The sequence below is a fragment of the Capsicum annuum genome, chromosome 12, assembly GCF_002878395.1.
Source record: "Capsicum annuum cultivar UCD-10X-F1 chromosome 12, UCD10Xv1.1, whole genome shotgun sequence".
Classification (NCBI taxonomy): Eukaryota; Viridiplantae; Streptophyta; class Magnoliopsida; order Solanales; family Solanaceae; genus Capsicum; species Capsicum annuum.
The window spans coordinates 182093378-182100543 of NC_061122.1; the positions used below are offsets into that span (position 1 = coordinate 182093378).

At 27.8% G+C, this 7166-nt stretch overlaps 1 long non-coding RNA gene across 1 annotated transcript; it reads left to right on the forward strand.

Annotated features, from left to right (window-relative positions):
- The first annotated feature begins 343 nt into the window (after nucleotides 1-343).
- LOC107876994 lies at nucleotides 344-2205 on the forward strand. Its single transcript, XR_001676089.2, has 3 exons — nucleotides 344-548; nucleotides 872-929; nucleotides 1991-2205. It is a non-coding gene; the product is annotated as an uncharacterized LOC107876994 (long non-coding RNA).
- Nucleotides 2206-7166: the final 4961 nt, after the last annotated feature.

Below are 7166 nucleotides of genomic sequence, written 5' to 3' on the forward strand. Positions count from 1 at the left end.
AATATTAAAAATGACGCGAACAGAATTATATTTAGACGTCGACATATAAAAAAAATACTAAAGATGCATCAATTGTCAAAAGAGAAACCTCAAGAAAGTTTTTTCAAGTAATGGGGTCCTACAGATATTGATTCAAATACTTTTCAACTTAACCTTTTTCAATACGACTCTCTCTGTATTATTATTGCGGCTCTGCAACAAATATTATGCGGTGTTTGACTTGGATTGAAAACTTGCAACTTTGATAAGTCTTCCTTATTGACATTTTCTTTCTCTTTACCTTATACCCTTCTTCTTACCCCTGTTATTATATATACATATGATTCATATTCTTTTCATAATTATACAATCATTGTGTAAAAGAAGAAACAACAAAATCATTTTTTTCTTAAAAAAAATCCTTTATCAGCACAAAGCTTCCATCTAATTAATTAATGGCTAAAGAACGGTCGATAGAGGCAACCCCCATGCGGGCAGTTGCTGTGGTTTGCTTCATCTTGCTGGCTATTTTTATTTTTATTAAACAAATTATTCATCACCTTGAAGAGGTATATATATTATTTATAACGTTTTTCATTCTGTTCTTGGGGTGTTCAGTTCTAGTTGTATAAAATCAAAATTAACTACTTCATGGTGTAATTGCTACATAAGTATCATGAAATATTTTACTGTTAATTATTTCTATTTTTAGTTCTCTGAATTTGATCTCTTTTTTTTTGCTTAGAATGAAAATATTTTTCTCAATCGATATAGTAAATGATTGTTGTACTTTAACTACTACTGGACTGGTGAGAAAATCGAAAACAAGTGTTTGCTTACTAAGTGAAGTGTTGGGACCATGCATTTTCTTTATGGATATTTTCATTTGCAGTGGTTGTTGAAAAAGCACAAAAAGCCTCGATATAAAGCACTTGAAAAGATCAAAGCAGGTAAAAAGACAGTTCTCTTTTATGCGTCAATAATTGATAAAATTGTAACTTTATATACAGTCCTTAATTAAATACTGACACTTTTTCGTGTATTATATTTATGTGGAACAGAGCTTAGTTGTTAGGATTCATATCACTGCTATTGACAGTGATACAAGACCCAGTTTCTAACTTATGTGGGCCTAATAATGTTGGTTATTTTTGGCATCCTTGTAAGGCAGCGGAAGACGCCAAGTCTCAGTATACTAACCCTTGTCTACAAAAGATACAATGATTATTTTGAGATGGATCATAGCCTAAATCCTCACCAATTGCTTCTATTTTCATAAAATAATAATAATAATAATAATATAATTAATAATAATGATGATACTACTACTACTACTACTAATAATAATAATAATAATAATAATTCTTTATTTATGTAATAAATAAAATTAAAGACATGAAAACTAAAATCTAATTGCGTAACTTATTATAGCAGGTTATATAACACTACTATTCTACTAATATCAAAAATAAAATCTTTTTAAAGTTAAGGTGCAATTGTGATTGCATTATCTTTTTGCACATACCTTTATGTTGAGTCCCACGTCATTCATTTAAAAGGCCTTTATATAGTTTTGGACATTTCTCTCAATGAGTTAGCTTTTTTATTTGATTTATGTCGGAGATTTTTTAATATAAATTTTCTTATTATTTTTTATTTTTCGGGGGGTTTAATTTGGAGAATGAAAGGAAAATTTTAATTTGCATCTTCATATGCAATACACCAGCTCCATATCTTCATCTTTGTTGGCAGTTGCGCATGTTTTATATTGTATAGCAACTTTTTCTTTGGACAGGCTAAAGGTATTTGTCCAGATTTCACAACAACAACAACAACAAGAAATAATAGTAGTAGTTGTTTTTCATTCAAGCACAATGTTATTTTCTTGCTAGGTTACCGATTCTTCCAATCACATACAACACTTAGCTATTTGTTTTTTAATTCAAGTTATATAAGTTTTGCATCACCCGCGACCATTTATATGATTTTTTGTTTCTATCTGAATTTACAGGTAAGAAAATGGAGGGCCTGGGAGGATGAAACAAGAATAATTAAGTACCAATTCTACAACGGTTGGTATACAAGAATTAGAATAAAACTCAATACTTCACCCCACCTCATCATACCATTGTGTATACTCTTTTATTTCTCTAGTGTCTTTTATATAAATTAAAAGGGAGACTATTTTTTTTATACATTTATAGATATTGTAAATATTATATACTATCAGGCCATTTAAATATTATGAAAAGACAAGTCTAGCCATAATAATTACTCCTTCCATTCTGGTCAGCTCAATCATATAATAACTAAAGAAATAGCTCCGTGCCCAACTTTTTTGGGTTCTATTTTTTGGATAAAAAATGTTTTATATATTATTTGTAAAAAAACTTATGTATTGTGAAATTTCAAGAAAAATTTTTGGGGAAAGATAAAATAAATTTGAATACCCATTTTCAATAGTTACTAAAAGTAAAATTAGTTGTTTAGACTTTTTTCTTTTTTAAAATATTAAACTAAGCTAGAAGATAGTTTGTAATATCAGTACACTCACACACATGTTTAACTATAATATCTATGTGATCCTAAAGTAATTTTACAAATTGACAATTAATGGAATGCATGTATGGGCACAAAATGCACATACATCTCATAGTTCAAATTTTTTATTAATATTTCGCTTTAGACTGTCAAATTTATTGAGCTGCTCCTGCTCCCGTCTCAATTTAAATGATGTAATTTAACTGGGAGGGGATTTTAAAAAATTGTGAAGTCTTTAGATATTTGTGGTTTAAATTGTGAAGTCTTTAGATATTAGTGGTGTAAAATAAATCATACTCTTTTCATTCCTTTTACTTGACATAATTTACTTTTATTAGAGTCAGAAGATATCAATTTTGATTAATATCTTAAGATGCATTTTTTAATTATATTTAAAATAGCAATTTATAATATTCTTCATATAGTTTTTGAATATCTAAATTTTAATTTTAAAATATTAAATTGATCTGATTTAACTTTAAAAATTAGTCAAATTAATTCTCTAAAAATGAAACATAAAAAAATAGAACAAATAGAGTAGATGTTTGACTGGCTATTAATCGTATCATTAAGGATCAAAATGTATCATTTTTTTGAATGATCTAAAAGAAAACTAAGTGATATAAATTGAGATAGAAAAGACAATATTCACAGCCAAGAAACAAAGGTAGTCTAACATAACATGTGAAATTTCATTGATGGTTCATTGATGGTCAGTTGTATGGTGAGTCCATATAAATTAAATCCTATCTAAGAAAGGTCCACAAACATTTCAAGTAATAATATAACACGTCCGTTATTTTTTGTTGTTCTTTTCTTTGTTGTTCTCTTTGGATCCAAGTGTTAGCTATTGGACAGAAACTGTGTAGGATATCACTTGCAAGTTGCAACTTCCCCATTTTTTATTTTGAATCTGGACAAGTGTACCATACTACACAAAAAAGTTGGACAATAATTTTTTCGAACTTGACCGTCCCTACATAGTTGTTATTTCCTTCGCTTTAATTTAAATCTCTTAATTTAAATAAATATAATTTTTTAAAAATAAAGTGTGATTTTGAACCTGATGTTTTTACATATATTAAAAATATTTGTAGTCTTTTAAATTTGTGATTATAAACTTGTCATTTAAAATAGTTGAAATTTTAAAACTTGTTAAATATAGAAAGAAATATTTTTTCCTCAGAACATACAAAAATAAATAAATAAAAGGCAATTAGATTGAAACAAAATATTATTATGATTATTAGTTTTTTTTATTATTATTATTATTGTTGTTGTTGTTGTTGTTGTTGTTGTTGTTTTGCTTAGATGTTCAAACTTTTAGTATTAATATTTGATGGTTGCAAATCCTGAGAGGTTCAGGTTTGCAAGGAGACCTCATTTGGACGTAGACATCTGCATTGTTGGAGCAAGTTGTCGGTGATGCTCTGGATAGTGAGTCGCCCTCTCTTGAGTTTTTAAGTGGAAACAAAACATCATTGAGTCGATTAAAGTTTATATATATTAGTTTAATTTCACGTGTCTCGCACGTGTAACGTTTGATTATTTAAAATTAAATAATTTTATTTATTGCAAAGAATTTTAATGAAGCGTAAAAATTTAAATCACTTTTCAAAGATTTTTCACACTTTAATATAATAATGTAAACACAAACATATATTTTAGTGTAAGAACATACATACTTTACCACTAGAAGTTTCAAGTGATTGATGAATCATCACCTTGCATTTGTCATGCAGTACCTGTGGTACGATTATTTTTTCTCTGTATTTAATATCTTTCCTTATTTAATGATGTGTCATTGTTCAAAACTTTCAGTAAACAAATTTTATGTTATTATATTTGTTTTCACAAATAACGAGAAGTAAAATTTTTTCATACTCATCTATCAAAAGTAGAACAATAATGCAAGTACTTCAAACACCAAATGAAAAAGGTAGAAAACCACAAAACTTAGAAATCGATAAAATCTCAATAAAATTTAAGAAATCAAAAAATAAATAAAAAATTGTCATTCCTAAAAGTAATGGTGAATCGGAAGTACTGAAACTTGTTTCAACCAATGTCGCTTCTTCCATATATATACACATATACATAAAATGTGATAAATATAGTTTTTGATTTAGTTATCATTTTTTCTTTAGATTTATTTGATTTAATTATCTCCATATATACATGATCTATTTGAATACGTAATTGTGAGCATTATTTATTCTATCTCATAATGTCTTCTATATCTATTAATATGAATAATATTTTCATGTCTAATGACATAAACTTTAAGAATCTAACTTTGAATAAGCTTATAGCTTAATGTATGTAAGAAGAGGATAGAATTAAAGAAGAGCTAATGGAATATGCTCATTTCAGATCTACTTCTAGAATTAAAACTGTTACACATAAATGAAAAATAAGTAAGACTAAAGAAACTACAGAGAAAGGGATATCATTATGTTTCTCTGGTAAGAATCTTGGTTACATAAAGAAAGAGTATCAAGTACATTGCTTTGTGAGAAAAGAAAGGTAAATTTCTCAACTTTGTTTGTTTAGAAGTTAGTTTTGCTATAGTACCTAGTGACACTTGGTGAGTAGATATGGGTGCAACTACTCATGTAAGTGCCACTATGCAAGCTTGCATAAGGACTCGAACATTGATTGATGCTAAAAGATACATCTATGTGGGAAACAACAATAAATTAGTTGTGAAGGCTATTGGTGTCTTTAGAATCTATTAGATATCGATTTCTATTTAAAATTAGAGTAAACATTTATTGTACTATTATTTAGATGAAACTTAATTTCTATTTCCTGTCTGGACATATTTGGATTCAATTATTCTATTGAAAATAAAATTTGTAGTATTTCTATAAATTCTAATGTTGTTAAAACTGATACTCTAATTGATAACATATATAAATTAATTAGGCAAGCCTCATGCAATAATGAAAACCTGCATTTAAGTAAATTTGGTGTTAAGCACAGATTAACAAATAAGAATTCATCAATGTTTTGGCATAAGAGACTGGGTTATATTTTTAAACAAAACATATAAAGTCTTGTGTTAGAAGGAATTCTTGATTCCCTTGATTTTATCATATTTTGAAATTGTTATAGAATGTATTAAGAAAAAAAGGAATATAAGAAAAAAAGGTGCTTATGAAGTGAAGATCTTTTAGAGTTGATACATACAAATTTTTGCGGTTTGTTCCCTATGATTTCACTAAATGATCAATAATATTTTATTAACTTTATATATGACTACTCCTGTTATTAATATCTCTATTTAATTCAAAAGAAGTCACAATCTTTAGATGTTTTTAAAATTTTCAAGGCTGAAGTCAAAATTTAATCAGGCAAGAAAATTTAAACTGTCAAATCTAATCGTGAAGGAGAATACTAAGATAGATATGATAGATCAGGTGAACAACATCCAGGATCTTTTGAAAAGTATTTGACTGAGTGTGAGATTGTACCTCAATATACCAAGCCAGGGATTCCAAGTCAAAATGATATAACTGAGAGACAAATCCAAACTCTTAAGGATATGGTAAGAAGTATGATTAGTCATTCTTGTTTACCTGAATCGCTTTAGCGAGAAACATTAAAGACTACAATTTATATACTAAAAAGATTTCCTAAAAAAATGATAGCTAAGACCCCATACGAGTTGTAGATTAATAAAAAACCTAGTATTAGCCCCTTACATATCGGGAATGTCAGCTGAAGCAAGTCCTTACAAGCCTAATAAAAAGAAGAAGCTGGATTCAAGAACTGTTAGTTACTACTTTGTATGTTACTTAGAAAGATTTAGAGGTTTAAAGTTTTACGACTCCTCAAAGAGATTCATTTTTGAAACAGAAAATGCCCAATTTATTGAGGATTTTGATTATAGTGGGAGTAATCAAGATAAATAAATTGTGTTTAAAGGAAATTTTAATAATATCAATTCTAGTGAAATAATCAGATTACTTTATCAAATGTGTTTTAACCTGTAAATCAGGATTATGGAGAAAACACAACGATATTACCTCACATTCAAAAACCTCAAGTTAAAGTGCCTAAAAGACGATCTAGCAGAGAAAAGAGAAATGAAATTTTGGATAATTATGTTGTTTATCTTCAATAACATGATTTTGACATGAGACTGAATGATGATCCTATAATCGTTAGTCAAGCAAAATCATGTTAAAATTCTGCTAAATGGATCAAAGCCATGAAAGATGAGTTGAAGTCTATGAAAAATGGTGTCATTTAGAATCTTGTTGAGTTACCACAAGAATAAAAATGATTGGTTGTAAGTGAATTTTTGAAACTAAATGTGATTCACAAGGTAACATCGAAAGATATAAAGCATGCCTAATTGCTAAGGGATTCACTTAAAAGGAAGAAATATATTTTAAAGAGACTTTTTCACCAATTCCATTGAAAGACTCCTTTAGAATCATTATGCCACTTATAGCTCATTATGACTTAGAGCTAAATTAAATGGACATAAAGTCTGCATTTTTTATGGAGACATTGAAGAAATGATATACATTGTATAACTAGAAATCGTTGAGTCTCATGATTCAAAGCACCTTATATGTAAACTTAAAAAGTTTATATATGATTTAAAATATGAATCTAGTCAATGATATCAGAAG